Below are 16,372 nucleotides of genomic sequence, written 5' to 3' on the forward strand. Positions count from 1 at the left end.
TAGGGGTCTAGAACACATGACTTATGAGGAGAGGCTGAGGGAGCTGGGATTGTTTAGCCTGCAGAAGAGAAGAATGAGGGGGGATTTGATAGCTGCTTTCAACTACCTGAAAGGGGGTTCCAAAGAGGATGGCTCTAGACTGTTCTCAATGGTAGCAGATGACAGAACGAGGAGTAATGGTCTCAAGTTGCAGTGGGGGAGGTTTAGATTGGCTATTAGGAAAAACTTTTCCACTAAGAGGGTGGTGAAACACTGGAATGCGTTACCTAGGGAGGTGGTAGAATCTCCTTCCTTAGAGGTTTTTAAGGTCAGGCTTGACAAAGCCCTGGCTGGGATGATTTAACTGGGAATTGGTCCTGCTTCGAGCAGGGGGTTGGACTAGATGACCTTCAGGGGTCCCTTCCAACCCTGATATTCTATGATTCTATGATTCAAACTAAGTCCCCAGGTAGACAGACCTAGCTATCGTCTCTTGGGGAGGTAGATTATTTATGCTGATGGTAGAATCCCTCCCATCCGTGTAGGTAGTGTCTACATGGAAGTGCTACAGCCACCAGCTGCAGTGGCCCAGCTGACCTGCTGTTGTATTTTAAGTGTAGAGAAACCCTTAGATTCCTAGATTTTAAGACCAGAAGTGTCCATTAATTATCATCTAGTCTGACCTCCTGCATAACATAAACTAAAGGACTTCTTGATAATTTCTGCATCAAGCCCATAACTTGTATTTGAGCTATCGCATGTCTTTTAGAAATCTTGACTTACAGCCTGCAAGTGATGGAGAGTTTGAATTGTTAATGTTTAGTAGCCGTTCTGGTGCCTTATTTCTAGTCTGAATTTGTCTAGCTTCAGCTTCTCACCATTGGTTCTCATTATGCCCTTTTCAGTTGGATTACAGAACTGTCTGCTATCACAAATCTCTTCCGCGTGTAGGTACTTCCAGACTGTGATCAAGCTGTCGGCTTTCTCTTTGATAAACTAAAAAGACTTAGCTTAGTCTCTCACTATAAGGCATGTTTTCCAGATCTTTAATCATTCTTGTAGCTCTTTTCTGAAGCCTCTCCAATTTTTCTACATCCTGTTTGAATTGTGGGCACCAGAACTGGAGATTGTATTCAGTAATGGTTTTACTAATGCTATATAGGGAATACCATCTCCTTATTCCTACTTGATATTCCCGTTTACACTTCCAGGAATTACATTTGCCCTCTTAGCTACAGTATGGCATAAGAACGGCCATACTGGGTCAGACCAAAGGTCAGTCTAGCTCAGTATCCTGTCTTTTGACAGTGGCCAATGCCAGGTGCTTCAGAGGGAATGAGCAGAACAGGTAATCATCAAGTGATCCATCCGCTGTATCCCATTCCTAGCTTCTGGCAAACAGAGACTAGGGACACCATCCCTGCCCATCCTGGCTAATAGCCATTGATGGACCTATCCTCCATGAACCTATCTAGTTCTCTTTTGAACCCTGTTATAGTCTTGCCCTTCACAACATCCTCTGTCAAAGAGTTCCACAGGTTGACTGTGCGTTGTGTGAAGAAATACTTCCTTTTGTTTGTTTTAAACCTGCTGCTTATTAATTTCATTTGGTGACCGCTAGTTCTTGCATTATGAGGAGTAAATGACACTTCCTTATTTACTTATTTCCACACCCGTCATGATTTTGTATTTGCCTCTATCATATTCGCCCAATTTGCCTCTATCATATTTTCCCCAGTCATCTCTTTTCGACGCTGAAAAGTCCCAATCTGATTAATCTCTCCTCATACGGAAGTTTTTCCATACCCCTAATAATTTTCGTTGCCCTTTTCTGAACCTCTTCCAATTCTAATGTATCTTTTTTGAGATGGGGCGACCACATCTGCATGCAGTATTCAAGATGTGGGCATACCGTGGATTTTTATAGAGGCAATATGACATTATCTGTCTTCTTATCTGTCTCTTTCCTTATGATTCCCAATATTCTGTTAGCTTTTTTCAACCACTGCTGCACATTGAGTGGATGTTTGCAGAGAACTAGCCACAATGACTCCAAGATTTCTTTCTTGAGTGGTAACAGCTAATTTAGACCCCATCATTTTATATGGATAGTTGGGATTATGTTTTCCAATGTGTGTTACTTTGCATTTATCAACATTTGAATTTCATCTGCCATTTTGTTGCCCAGTCACCCTGTTTTGTGAGATCCCTTGTAACTCTTCGTAGTCTGCTTGGACTTCACTATCTTGAGTAGTTTTGTTTCATCTGCAAATTTAGTCACCTCACTGTTTACCCCTTTTTCCAGATCATTTATTAATATTTTGAAAAGCACTGTTCCCTGTACAGATAGTTGTAGGATCCTGCTATTTATCTCTCTGCGGTAAAAACTGACCTTTTATTCCTACCCTTTGTTTCCTAACTTTTATATGAGAGGACCTTCCATCCTATCCTATGACTGCCTACTTTGCTTAAGAACCTTTGGTGTGGGACCTTGTTAAAGGATTTCTGAAAGTCCAAGTACACTGTATCCATTGGATCACCCTTGTCCACATGTTTGTTGACCCATTCAAAGCATTCTAGTAGATTGGTGAGGCATGATTTACAAAAGCCATATTGTCTTACCGAGAAATTGTGTTCATCTATGTGTCTGATAATTCTCTTTGTTGCTCTAGTTTCAACCAATTTGCCTGCTACTGAAGTTAGGCTTACTAGTCTGTAATTGCCAGGATTGCCTCTAGAGCCTTTTTAAAAAAAATTGGTGTCACATTAGATATCCTCAAGTCATCTGATATAGAAGCTGATTTAAATGATACACTACATACCCCAGTTAGTAGTTTTTGCAACTTTATATTTGAGTTCCTTCTGAACACTTGGGTGAAAGTCATCTGGTCTTGGTGACTTAATACTGTTTAATTTATCAATTTGTTCCAAAACCACCTCTGTTGACACCTCTATTTAGAGAGATACAAAAGGAGGGGTGACACCTGTCAAAGCAATGGGCTAGGAAAATGATCTTTTCATCAGCATTCTGAAAGTCTGAGAGTCTATAAGGATATGAGTGGGGCAAGATTGCATTTGTCCAGGCCAGAGAAAAGGATATTGCAGTAAATGAGATGTGAGATGATGAAAGCCTGGGAAAGAGTTCAGCTGTGTGGATGGATAAGAAAGGCCATATCTTAGATATGTTATGCAGAAAGAATTTGAAAGATTAAGATATAGCCTGGATGTGAGGTTTGAGGGTGAAGTCTGAATTGAAGATGGTGCCCAAGTTACAGGCCTGAGTGACAAGCAGGGTGGTGATGGTGTCCTCTGTGATCCTTTTTAAGGGCTCATCTACTCTTGAAAACTTACCAAATAACTATTCCTGAATAATTTTATTTAGTATTAACCTGTGTGGACACTCGTATTCTGGAATAAGTTTTCATTTTTTGATTTAGCTAATCCCCTTTGGAAGTATATTAAGTTATACTGAAAAAAGGCACTCTTGTTCTAGAATAAAAGCATCCACCCAGTGACTTATACTAAAATAACTATTTTGGAATAGTTATATTGGTAAATTTCCAAGCATAGTAAAGCTCTAAGGGTGATCCTTGATAGAACACAATGTTAATAGACTACCTGGAAATGGCAATGGCTTGGATGATTGTAGGAACTCCAGTATCGTCAAGGAAATTCCACAACATGTTAGTTAACTGCAAATGAAAATATAGTCTGTATCATCAATGCAGTCTTTGAATCCAAAAACAGTTGGGGCTCCAAATACTCAAAATCATGGAACAAATAAAGCAAACAGTCACAACCCTTGCCAGTTCTTGTCACTTCCCCCTTGCCAGCATCATATGTCTTTTCTGGACTGAGTTGTAGCTAGGTCATTCTCCATCTTTACTATATTTTAGCCAAGAACTGTGAAAAGAAGGAAATGTCACTGTCCAGACATGATGAAAGGAAAACAGAGCTAAGTTTTATATGCCCATTGTTATCATGGTGTCCCATAATTCTTAGTGATGATCTCCAGTGGCCTCATATAGATATCCTAAAGGAGTGGTGACCAAAAAGTGGAAAACTCTGGGACCCATTTGAAACAGTTGCTAGAGGTATTAATATGACTTAGGAACTTTCCTTTCACCAAAGAAAGGGTCAAATAAGGAATGTTATCTCCACACTGTTTCCAGTCCTGAAATCATATTGATGATTTCAGAAAGCCAGAAGAATCCTTACACATTTAATATAAAAATAGAGGTAAACAATATTCTTATTAAAGATTTACTTTATATGATGGAGTATTGATTTACTGTTTTATTTTAGGTGGTGCAGATAGTGACACCTATAGTTAAGGTTATCGGACACTTTACATTATAAAACCCTGTTTTCAGTTACTTATAATTTTGCAAAATTTAAACCATTCATGTTGAAATTTCTTATTTCAGCTATTTGTCTCAGGCTGAATTTTTTCTCTGAAGTTACAGCTAAAATGTTCAAGCCATTTGCAAAAATAGATGAGAGAAAAAGTTTGTCAATGTTTAAAAAAAAAATGAAATAAAAATCTTACAACTATTTTGTTGAGAAGCTGCAGAACCCCGTGCTTTGCTGAGGGGATACCCTGGTGTCAGGGATATGTGTTTTGCGTCCCTATGAAAATTCTCCCAAATTTGGGCAAGTTTAATCCTCTGAAAAATCTGTTTGCCCATGCTCAGAAGAGATTGTTAGCATTTGGTTGCAAAATTTTCCAAAGATTCCATCTGAACTGAGCATGCTCCAACCCAATGCTGCAGGGGCTGAGCATGACTTTCTCTCTGATTGCTCCTGCCAGCTACAGGGAGCCAATGTGTATTGGACACGAGCAGGGAGACTACCTCTACCTCTCCTGCATTCTAAATACTCCAACTACAGATGCCCAGGCATTGTGGAAGAGAAAAAAGAAATTGCCTTACTCAGATACACAAGGGTAGGAGCTTGGAGAAAAGGAGATTAGGAGCACGAGCCAGGCTGGGGAGGGGCTGAGAGAAGTTGGTCAGAAGGGGAGAGTGAGAAGCTGGGGGGAGCAGAGGAAGAAAGGTATGTAACCACAAGAACACACTCCCCTTGGAAACTGGAGTAAAACTCAAGATTCCTCAGTCTCAGCATTTCTTTTCTGTCTAGCAAATAACTACTGGTAAATACCCACTGGTAAGGTGTCTTTCGTCCATCCCTCTCTAGTGGCAGATCAACATGAAAGATTTCTTCTGCTATCGGTTATTCTGTTAGCTCAAGTAATAGAGATCTGTATTGTGGATCTAAAGATCGCAACTCTGCTGATGACCCATGTGGGAAATAACAGTATGAAATTTTTGTTTTTTCAGTGTCAATTTTTAAAAAACTTAGGAAATTACATCCTAAAACACCTAAGTTAAAAGAACACCAAGGTTGCAAAGTCAACTGCTGAAAAATTAGGAAATGCCCGAATTGAGTTTGCCTCTGTAACCTTAATTTGGTCCCTTCGTGGACAGGTGTTGTGATGCATGCATTTAATTAACTGATCACATGCTAGTTTTTCCCCACAGTATCCCGGCCTTATTCAGTGCACAGGATGGTCAGGGCCCGGGGACTAAATTTGGGTTTGATGAGGTTGTCTAGAAGACCCCAGCCTCATTTGTTGCAGAAGTTGGAAGGCATGTGGTGAAAGAGGCAGGGAACTGCATGAAGGACTGTTTTGTGGATAGTGTTGAATGCAGCCCTGTCAAAATTGATTTTATCCCTGCCTGTGCCACACAGTTCCTGTATGATGCTGGGCAAGTCAGGGAAACCAAAATTTCCACAGGTGGGGCCACTGTTTTCACTGGTGTCCTCATTTTCCAGATATGCAACATGAGACAAGGTATCTGATTTGCAGAGGTGCTGAGCATTCACAGCTGCAACTGAAATCACTGGGAGTTGTGCTCTTCACTTATAAAGTTCTATATAATGCTAAATACTCTGAAAAAATCAGGTCCTAGGCATCTCTAATTGGGCACCCACTTTTAACATGTTTGGCCTTAATCTCTGTGCCTCAGTTCTCCATGTGTAAAACAGGGATGATAATAGTATCTCTTCTTAAAGGGTTGTGAATAATCATTCATGTCTGTAAAGATTCTATGATGACAGCATCATAGCGAAGTCCATGAAAAAATTAATAATTCTGTATTCAGAGCAGAGTTTGGATTGTGTGTGGTAAATAATTCATGGGGCCATACTTTGAATGATGGGGATAAAAAGAAATATTGAATAGCTACACATTCAGTGAGCACTGTCTGCCCTGTGCACTGAATGAGGCAAGGGTCCTGTGGAAAAAAATAGTATGTGATCATGTAATTAAAGACTTTAGCGTAATGCATATGCACTAGGAAACCGAATTAAGGTTGCACAGGTAACTTTAATGATGGCATTTCCTTCCTTTTGAGTGGTTGATTTTGCAATCTAATGTTCTTTTAATATAGTGTTCATATATAAACCTTATTCCGAATAAAAATGCTCACTCACATAGATTCTCCCACGTTTTGTTCTTGTTATTTGATATTTGAGTCTTGATGAATAACTTTGTCAGGTCCTTGTTTTTAAAAGAAAAGTGAGAATTAAATATCTGCTCTGTTTATAAAATAGTTCAGGAAGTAAGAAATCAAAGGGAAGCATGGATGCTGACCATGTAATGAAATAAGAGCAAAATATATAGAACAATTTTAAAATGAGGATTTTTGTTTTCAGTTAGACAACATACTTTATAGTGGAAATAGTTGTCACTATGCTTTCATTGTTTTCAGATGTAGCTATATGTTCACTCTCTGAATGACAGCAGCAGAGACTTGAAGGAAGATGAGATATCAAAGAACTACGAAACAATGGAAAATTAAATCAATTTCTTTGGGGCATTATACAATATTTATTCCTTTAGCAAATAGCCTGGAATCAAGATTTTGATACAGATAGATAATTTTTAATATACAACCCATCATGGTGGCTTTAACTCTGTTGTCCAAGAATCCTCTTTCCCTTTGCCACATAAGTTCTAATTAGAAAATATATTCTTTCTGCTCATGCTGTTCACTGTACTATAGTATGAAAAAAGCTCAAGCTCTTTTTTTATTAAGGAAAGATCATTTCTAGTACATGGAACATTTACCAAGTAATTTGTACAGAAGAGGTTTTATGATGTCTCCAGCTGTGCACATGATTGAGGGAGACCAAATCCTTTTATATTTTAGAAAACCATGGCATTTTTTTTAGAATTGTGTTAAAAGGAAAGTATATTTAATCTACAGTTTAACATTGTCCAAAGAATCTTTAAAGAATAAGGTTCTCCAAGTCGTTTTTTGGGTGGTATTTGCATATATTTACAGTTGATTATTTTGAAATATGTGCATCTGATTTTACTCTTTCATTCACTTGAGTCTAATTGAAAGATTTTTTATTAACTTAATGATAACGGAAAGAAGTGGGTTCTAAGAAACAAATATGATAGTATAAATAGATTATTCCTATGTTTATTTTAAAAAAATCTGCCATAAGTATTCAAGTGCCCAAGATAACTTTGGGATTTAAGGAACATAAAATAATCTATTATATCAGGTCATTTTTTATAAGAAACCTATTTCATTGGGACTCTGTTATGAGTAAATATAAAAAATTCAACGATTCTATAAAATAAGAATGTAGGAAATGTGGAGTCAGTAAATTTTGCAGATGATTCACCCTCAGAACTCGGACATTCCCTAGTAGTTTTATAAGGAAACAATAATTCTTCTGCATCAACATAAGCATAAAATAAATATGATTAACAAAGCAAAGATTTGCAAGTGTACAAAACAAAAGTGATGCAATCTTTAGTGATTAATTCAGATTTAAGCATCAGAACTTTCCTACTGTGAACTTTAGTAGTTTTCTACTTTGAACCTTTGATAAATCTAGTAAGTGAGAAATCTATAGATCTTGTAACAAGGTGGTTTTGGCACAAGTTATACAGAGGAAACGAGCTGGTCTATAGGAAGGCAATTTTTGAGCAAAAGTGGTTGATACACGAGGAGGAAGCAATGAAGTTTCATACTGAAATCATTCTACAGAGCAAGTCCAGGGCAGAAAAGGATGAGAAGCAGGGGACCCTGGAAGTGGAGGTGACTGCCTTAAAAAAGAAAAGACTGTGCCATGATGAAGGCATGTAGAAATTGCTATGGGTCTGGGCAAGGTTTTAGGGGGCGGATGTGTGTAACAGTCTCTGCCCCTTTAAGAGCTAGTGGGCAAAGAACCTTTGGAAGCAGGTATTTGGCCCTGGTAGAGGGTATTATCAGACCCAGCTGGGAAGGGCTCAGGTGATTCCTCTATAAGACTAGAAGAGCTTCAGAAAAGAGGTTGGCTTCTGTGGCATTCCCTTGAGCAGTGAGGAGAAAGGCAAAGGAACTTTGGGTCCTTGCAGCTTGCTTTGGTCAGGGGAGTAGCTTCATTTTGGTGTTACATTGTGAGCTCAAAGTCTGAAAAGTGACTCCTTCAAAGTCAATATCAGGAATTGGGGATTTCCTGGGAAATCCAGATGAGAGAAACACACTTTTGTGTTCATTTTAATTATTTTTTTAAATATAATTTTGGTCCTCCCTTCTGGTTATCTAAAATATTTGGGTTACCTAATAGGTTTCCTGAGAAATTAACTTCAACAGATCTTTCTTCTACAATATGATCTACCAGTCATCTTTCTGTAGTCTGATCTAGACAGTCTGATTATTTTTGTGGGATTAGGGGGTGAAAAGAATAATCTTTTATGAGATCTATAGGTCTGTTGGCTTGTTTCCCCAACTCAGGAATGATTAAACAGTAGGCTCTTTCTTCAGGGAACCGCCTATTCTTCAAACACAAAGCTTGCAAAGTAACACAAAAATGAAGCTATTTCCCTGTCCATAGTAGAACTTTGTTTTTTTGACATAGAGTTTTCACTACTTTTGAATTGCTTGTACTTTAAAGTCCAGAACCTGCAACCTGTGTGCAGTCAGACTCCAGCACCACCTGCCTGGAGTCCTGCTGAAATTAATAGGGATCTATGTGGGTGCAGAGGTCTACCTACATGGAGGCTATTCCAGGATTGAGGCCTAATTCAGCTTTTGCCCACTTCATCAACATATTTCCATTAATTCTACTCTATTTCTACTTTCAAACAGTACGCCTTGGTTTATAACAGTATAACAGTACACCTTGGTTTTCTGTCAAAAGGCTCAAAACAAAAATTCCATTACCTATATAGCAAGGGAGCTAATTTCTCAGAGATAGCAAAGGTGCAGCAACTGAATTAGGAGTAGTAACTGCCTTATTACCTAGTCATACTGCTCTGTGTGCCATGGTTGCCAAGGGAAACTGTGTAGGTGACCTTGAAGAAAGAGAGTTTTCTTACTATTTCCCAAGGTCTGTAAGAAGTCACAATAGACTCAGATGTCACATTTGTCAATAGATGACCCATTCTCCCCCCCCCATTAAGTCGAAGACTGCAAAATAGTAATTTAGTGCCACCTTTTTACCTAAAGGGTTATTTACATTTGTTTTGTTAATTTAAAAAACAACTATAATTCCAAAGAGAGTCTGATTAAAAATGCTAGGGAGATGATACAAATTCCCCCCTCCACAAGCTGAGATATCTCCCCAATATCTATTATGATAAGAATTAATGCACCTGTCTCATCTCCCATGAGATCATAACAAAAAGAAAATCACCCCCTAGTAATAGCTGAACTTGACTACAGAGAAAAAGTACATTAGAAGCAGAATAAGGGCAGGGTCGGCACATTAGTCAATGACTGGGGTGGGGTGGAGGAGACAATAACAGAAAATGTGGAAATGGCAGAAGTGGTAACTGCCTCTTTTGTTTGTTTCACTAAAAAGTTCGTAGTGATCAGATGTTTAAAGGGCTGTAAGCAGTTATCTGGAGAAGATGAAATACACAAAAATGTATCAAGTAACTTCTTCCTTTGGATTTCCAGTGTATGTTTTGGTTCACTTTTTGTTGACTTCAAAGAAGGGGAGATAATGAAGGGGGAACTTGAACATGGATTTCGGGTGGGTTGGTGAACCAGGACAGAGATGCAGAATTTCTGAGTGTGGAAAAAGGCACTAAGAAAAGAGTAGGATGATGAAAAGAATGAGACATTGATACCAGCATTGGAGGAGGAGATCTCTTCAGAATGACCATAAATCTATATATTCCTCAAAAAACACACAGATACACTACATTGATGGGAAATTTATAAGAACTAGAACAGAACTGAAAAAAATATTTATATGGATCTTTTAATTGTTTCCCTTTTCAGTAATAACACATGGTTGCCACTGTGAATGTGTGTAGACCATTTGTGCTTGTTAGTGTCTAATTAGCTTTAGTTCTGCTAGGCTTGAGGATGGCCTATGTGTGAGTGAAGCCTATCTAACATTTTCTTAGTCCGCCTCTTGAGTTTCTGCACTCTACTAAAGTGTCTCAAATTCCTGTGACTATATCTAATTTACAAACTAAATGATGCCTTATGAAAGTGAATTAGCTGTTTTGTTTTATGCAAAGTTTTGTTTCATTGTAACTGGAATTTACATGCCTGCCTAAGTGGAAAACCCTCAACCCTGTGTACAAGAGATAACATTTATTAAACTTTTGTTTTAAACCTTTAAAAATATCCTTCCAAAATATTATTTAGCTTAGAAAATATTTGTTAAATTATTTTCTTAAAATAAATAGAAATCTGGAATTGGTATTTCTAGCAAAGTCAGAGCATAGTGTCTTTCATTTAAGTCATTTATGATTTTATTGTTCTGAATTGTGTTGGGCTAACTTGGACTGAATTTAAAAACAAAATACATAAAGTAGGGTGTAGTGCAGTACACTGATACAGTTCAAATTCTGTCTCAGGCTCATATGGTTTATCATGGCCAGATTTTGATAAAGAAACACTTGTACTTCGGAATTAGGGCTTTTAGAATGCTTTTATTTAACCACCTTGTGCTGTGGTTGATATTAGTCTTGTGATGGTAAAAGTTACTTGCTAGAGTAATTCCAAAGAACAGTAAATCTAGCTATGGTGGTGATTGTCCAGAAGTGTTTAAGATATTGTTTTATTTGGAACTCACAGTCTTCAGAGGATTTGTCACTCTGGGTATTCAGAAGTAGGTATTAGCTGTTAGCCTGTCTCAGACTTAGGGGTATTGGTATTGCCCTGCCTTTTCTCCTTTATCCCTCACCCTGCCCTTTGAATAATCTATTTTTGGGTGAGAGAATTTTGAAGTCTTCCCTCCCTGTGGGTGTATTTAAATTAGCTACTCCTCACCACCTTCATTCATTGTTTTCCTTAGTAATTTTGCATAATTAGCCAAATTAGCCACATTTGTATATAGGAAAAGACAACTGAACATCATTGTACAGGATGGGAGATCACTTTTGGGTTAGTCCTACTGGGTTATCTTTTTATGTGTCATAAGAGGACCTATGCCATTACAAAAAAATATTGAAACATATTGTAGAAAAGCTCATATTCAGGTAATACAAGAGCTCTGAAAAACAATATAAGGCAATCTCATTACATTCTCAGCAATCTAGTCTCTATTTTAATTTTACACTAGATCCTCAGAAAATGCAAAATTCAGGTGCAATTTTATCATCAGAGGTCCTCCTGAAAGTGCAAGTGATAGCATAGTATTAAGCAGATGAGGCAGCCATTGTATGATCTAGATTAAATAAAATACAATCTGTGTTTTGTTAACAGAAGGAATGTTGGCCAGAACAGTCAGCTATCACAGCACATTTCAGATTCAAAATCCAAGTAACACACACATGACTTCACCTACAGTTTTTTTAGAAAAATCCAAATCAAGGGGTTTCATACTGTAATTGTATGACCTCACATTCTACTCTGCTGGCGTCATCCCACTTCCCACTGAATCCATTTAATTTGTGACTCTCCGATGCATTGCAGACTTACCTGGATTTCAGAACTGCTATTTACATTTTCCTTAGTGGTTTGCTCTCTATACAGCACTGATAGGCATCCCAGTTGTGACCCTTTTCACCCATGTGCTTTGAGATTTCCATGAGCTGTTTCTTATTGCAGTGGTTGGTCACAGGTTGCACCATTGCTTCTCCCAGATGGCGAGGAGATAAAAGATCTGCCATGACTCCAAGTGGCTGCTTGAGACATGATGTATGGTTTCTGGAGTAATAGCACTCCAATGCTGATATATTTGCATCGAGGCGCAAATGGGGGGGGGACATCGGGGGAGGGTACACAGGTAAATAGACAGGTGGGTCATGAATGCCAGCAAAGCTGTGTGGGATAGCAGTTGGAGGACTGCCAGAGTACTGTGTGTCAGCATTGCATGCACACAAAATTAGTGTGCCTTAATTCAATTTGCATTAAACTTAGTATACTTTGAAAGAGGTCTTCAGAATTCACACCAAATAGGGAGCTAGTGTGCTTTAAGGGTTTGCATCGTATGTATGGAGGCATTTTCAATCCTCACTAACTACTATTAACTAATTCCACCCCCCCACCTTCCCCTCCCCCACCCCCCCATGTAGACAAGCCCTTGATTTGGCAAACCCATTCAAGTTTGATAAATCCATAAACTAAGGATTGGTTATTCATGGTTGTACTTTAAGATATTTCCTAGAAAATTAAATTTGGCTACAGAAATACAGATGGGAAGAAAGTGAATGTACAGGAGAATATTTCTGTACATTAGCAGCTAGAACAGTCCACTTAGCACAACTGATTCTACTCACTAGGTAATCTTCAATCATGTGTAATATAACAACACAATAATATTACCTGTAGACCATGCAGGAGCTTCAGTTGCAGTTGAGAGAAGGAGCAAAAACAATTTTTAAAACACCTGGTACCCAGGACATTGAAAAAAAAGCTTGTGTGTATCTGTATCTTTCTCTTAAATCATTGCAATTTTTGGCTATAAAATATAACCATCAAAGGTAAATTGGAAATGTTGGACAGACGAAAATTCCCCTTGATTTTTGGTGATGAAATTTGGTAACCTAATCTGTTAATGCTTATGTCTGTGTCATGTAAATACAGGGTTTGTTACTCTTTTCCTGCCGTTATTTCTAGTTTATATTCTTCCTTTTAAGCAAAAATGACAGACGTATTTAGTAAAGATACAAATAAAAAGTACTTTTGAATTCACATCACAAAACTATCCTATCATATGGCTCAATTGACAATGACTGGTCAAGAGTCCTACAACTGCAATGGTAGTGATGTTGCTAATCTGGTGTAGGTGTGTTGGTTAGGTATTTAGTCGCTTGGGACCAGCTATTAGAGGGTGACACAGTCACCCACTAAGTCAGTGTATTACATACTCCTCCATTAGACGATCTTGTTCCACGCATCTGAGGGCCACAGATGTTCGTCCCATCTGGGGTGCCATTTTGTAATAACAGTGGTTGTATATACGTGGAGGCAACATAGTTGCCAATGAGGATTGAATGCGGAAAATTCAGAACCAAAATCACAGCCCTCTATAGTCTGAGCTAAAGAAGAACTTTTAGAAGTGGAGGCTGTATCTTTGCCAGGGTCATTCACTAGGGAGAAACAGGATTATGTGCAATAAAAGAGTGTATTATATTTGTATGAATTAGAATTACTCACAAGCAAAGGGTTTTTTGGACCTTATATTATACAATAAAAAGAAACTTCTATGGAATGAAAAGCATAATAGACTCTTAGTAATTACTGGCTTGTGATTGTTGTTCTGATGCGTACTCAGACTATCCCATGGATCGTTTCATGTACATAGTTGGAATGAGAGTTTCAAAAACAACCATTGAAAACTATTCTACCTTGTTACTTAGTTGAATTTGTTTTTGATCTTTTGTTTTCCTGTGCATTGTTTTGAAACTTGAGTTTTAATTTTTCTGCAAGATTCTTTGTTTTTATTTAAGCTGGTACATTTTAAGCAGTAGATAGCTGAAATGACTAATGATGTCCATTAATTTGTGGAACTGTTTGTAGTTGATAAATCTAAATGAACCATTAATCACCTATTTTTGTTTTTAAGTCAGTCACCTATTTTTTTAATTATAACATACAAATCTGTCAAAAGCCTATTGTTTCCTTGCCAAAAGATGTCATTTTATTTGTAAGCTTAGAAAAATGGTTATGAATGTAACTTAAAATGCTTGTCTGAAAATTCAAGTCTGATCTTTGGCTTTGAATTGTATGTTTCTATTGTTCTACTGGAAGTAAATTACTAAATTGGAAGGCCAGTCAGACATTTCTGTGAAGGCTGTGATAGGACTTCAAGAAAATGTTTATTAGGCCTTCCTTCTGAATTATAATAAATATGCTGCATATATTCAGTGGTTAGTCTCATCCCCGTGAAATGTGTATAAACGTGAATAATTATTTATGATAGCACATTATGAAAATTAATGTATAAACATTAGATTTGAGCAGATTGTCTTTGCTTGCATAAATTATCAAGGGGACTAGCTAGTCAAGTTTTTGATTAAATTATATTTTGGGTTAAACCCATCATTAGAATGAAATGGGTGCTATTATATTTTTCTTCCATCACTGACTATAAAAATTAGCTTCTGTAGAACTAATTACTATCTGTATTCCATTCTCATTGCTTTGAAATTATCAGTTCAAACATAGTTGCAGTAAGGCACAGTATGTGAATTTTAAGGCTTTTTATTTGAATCATTTTCATTTTGTATTGAGAAATTGACATGCTGATCACAAGCAATACCATGTGTTGTATGGCTACACTTAACTATCTGAGCACAAGAAAACTGAAAAGTTATTTTGAAACATTACTTGCATACCCCACAAAGGAAAATAGCATTTTAAGACACTTCGGTAACATGGTGGTATTTGTTAATAATAAAAATGGTTTATTTGTGAGAAAGTACTGTTCCTTAAGAGCCTGATCCCTCAAGCCCTCCATTCACAGAACTACCAGTGAACTTAAATTAAACCCTACTTTTGCTGAATACTATTGTAAGTAATTTTTTAATGGAGCGGTAACACCAGTGCACCTTTAATTTAGTTGGAATAAATGGGCCCAAAGAGTAAGAGGTGTTAACATAACCTTCAAACTGTCCAGCATTAAACTGTTGAACAGGATTTGGTATGTAGACACCTCAGCCTGTTTAGAGCCATGGTAAAAGCACCTTAAACTATCTTTTATTAAAGATACAAAACAAAAGGAAAATAGTTAAGGATTTGAAAGATAAAGTATTGAATAAGACTTCACTTTAACAACATTTTTCCTTTCCCTTTAGCTGTAAAGCGATTTTAGAAGGAAAACCTCCTGTTTGACAATCTTTTAGATGGTATTAAAGATGGTAATAACTGTCTTTTTGGGGGGAAAAAGAAGTTGAGATGGGCTGGGTCTGTTGTTGCTGTTGTTGAAGTCTGAGCCTGTTTCCTTGAAGAGAAAACAAGACAAACACACACAATAGGGGATTGAAAAGAATAGCAAGATAGAAAAGGAAGCTTCTGTTTCCATTGTTGATTTTCACTTGCAACATCACTTCTGGAAAAACACAGGCACAGCCTAGGTTTTATCAGCTGCTTCGAGACGTGGCAAACGTATACCAGTGTCTGGCTGTTTAGGGCATTGCATTTAGCTCCCTCTTTCTGGTCGTAGTCTTAAATAAGTGTAGCAAAACATTCAGTCTTGACCAGCTAAGCCATACTCTTATTAGACAGAATGAAAATGGAGAGGAATAGAAAAGACAAGAAATAGGATAGGGAAGGAAAAGAATACACTGTGTGTGTGTGTGTGTATGCATGTGTGACAGTCTCACATCCCAGGTGGTGGTTGGGATACAGCTGGAGCCGGTAGAGGTTGCTGTGTTGTCTGGATCCCTCTCTCTGGCATGGTCTGGTTAGGGCATTTCTTGGGATTAGGATGAAGACAGTCCAGGGTCCCAGGAGATGGTGGGGGTGGCCACATGATGGTGAAGCTTGCTCATTCCCTTCCTTTTGTTTTTCAGTCAGATAACCTTTTCCCCAAAAATATCCTTTTAATAACCAAAAAAGGGAAGTGGTGGGTGGACTAGCCCATCCCCTCATTTTATCTATGAATTAAGCCTAACTTCTGACACTCCAATTTTCATGAATTTCTGGTTCCACACTTTTCTTGTTTCGTGACCTCAACATAGTTCTTGAGTTATATCAATAGGCCTTTTTGTTTAGACTAATTCAGTTTTTGTCTCCTTTTGGGACCATTTACCATCAACATTTGTTGTTGTTGTTTGAGTGCTTGCTCATGATGATTCCATTCTAGGTGTGCGTGTGCCCACATATGCGGCCATCAGAGATTTTTGCCTTAGCGGTACCCGTTGGGCCGGCCGTGAAGCCCCCTGGAGTGCTGTGCTTATGCCGCAGTGTATCAGTGGCCTTCT

The 16,372-nt window shown here is 37.9% G+C and overlaps 1 protein-coding gene across 8 annotated transcripts in view; it reads left to right on the forward strand.

Moving 5' to 3' along the window:
* Nucleotides 1-16,372, forward strand: part of PRIM2 (DNA primase subunit 2) — a 309,065-nt gene that overhangs the window by 209,014 nt on the left and 83,679 nt on the right. The gene's annotated exons all lie outside the window — the stretch shown is intronic.

The sequence above is a fragment of the Lepidochelys kempii genome, chromosome 3, assembly GCF_965140265.1.
Source record: "Lepidochelys kempii isolate rLepKem1 chromosome 3, rLepKem1.hap2, whole genome shotgun sequence".
Taxonomy (NCBI): domain Eukaryota; kingdom Metazoa; phylum Chordata; order Testudines; family Cheloniidae; genus Lepidochelys; species Lepidochelys kempii.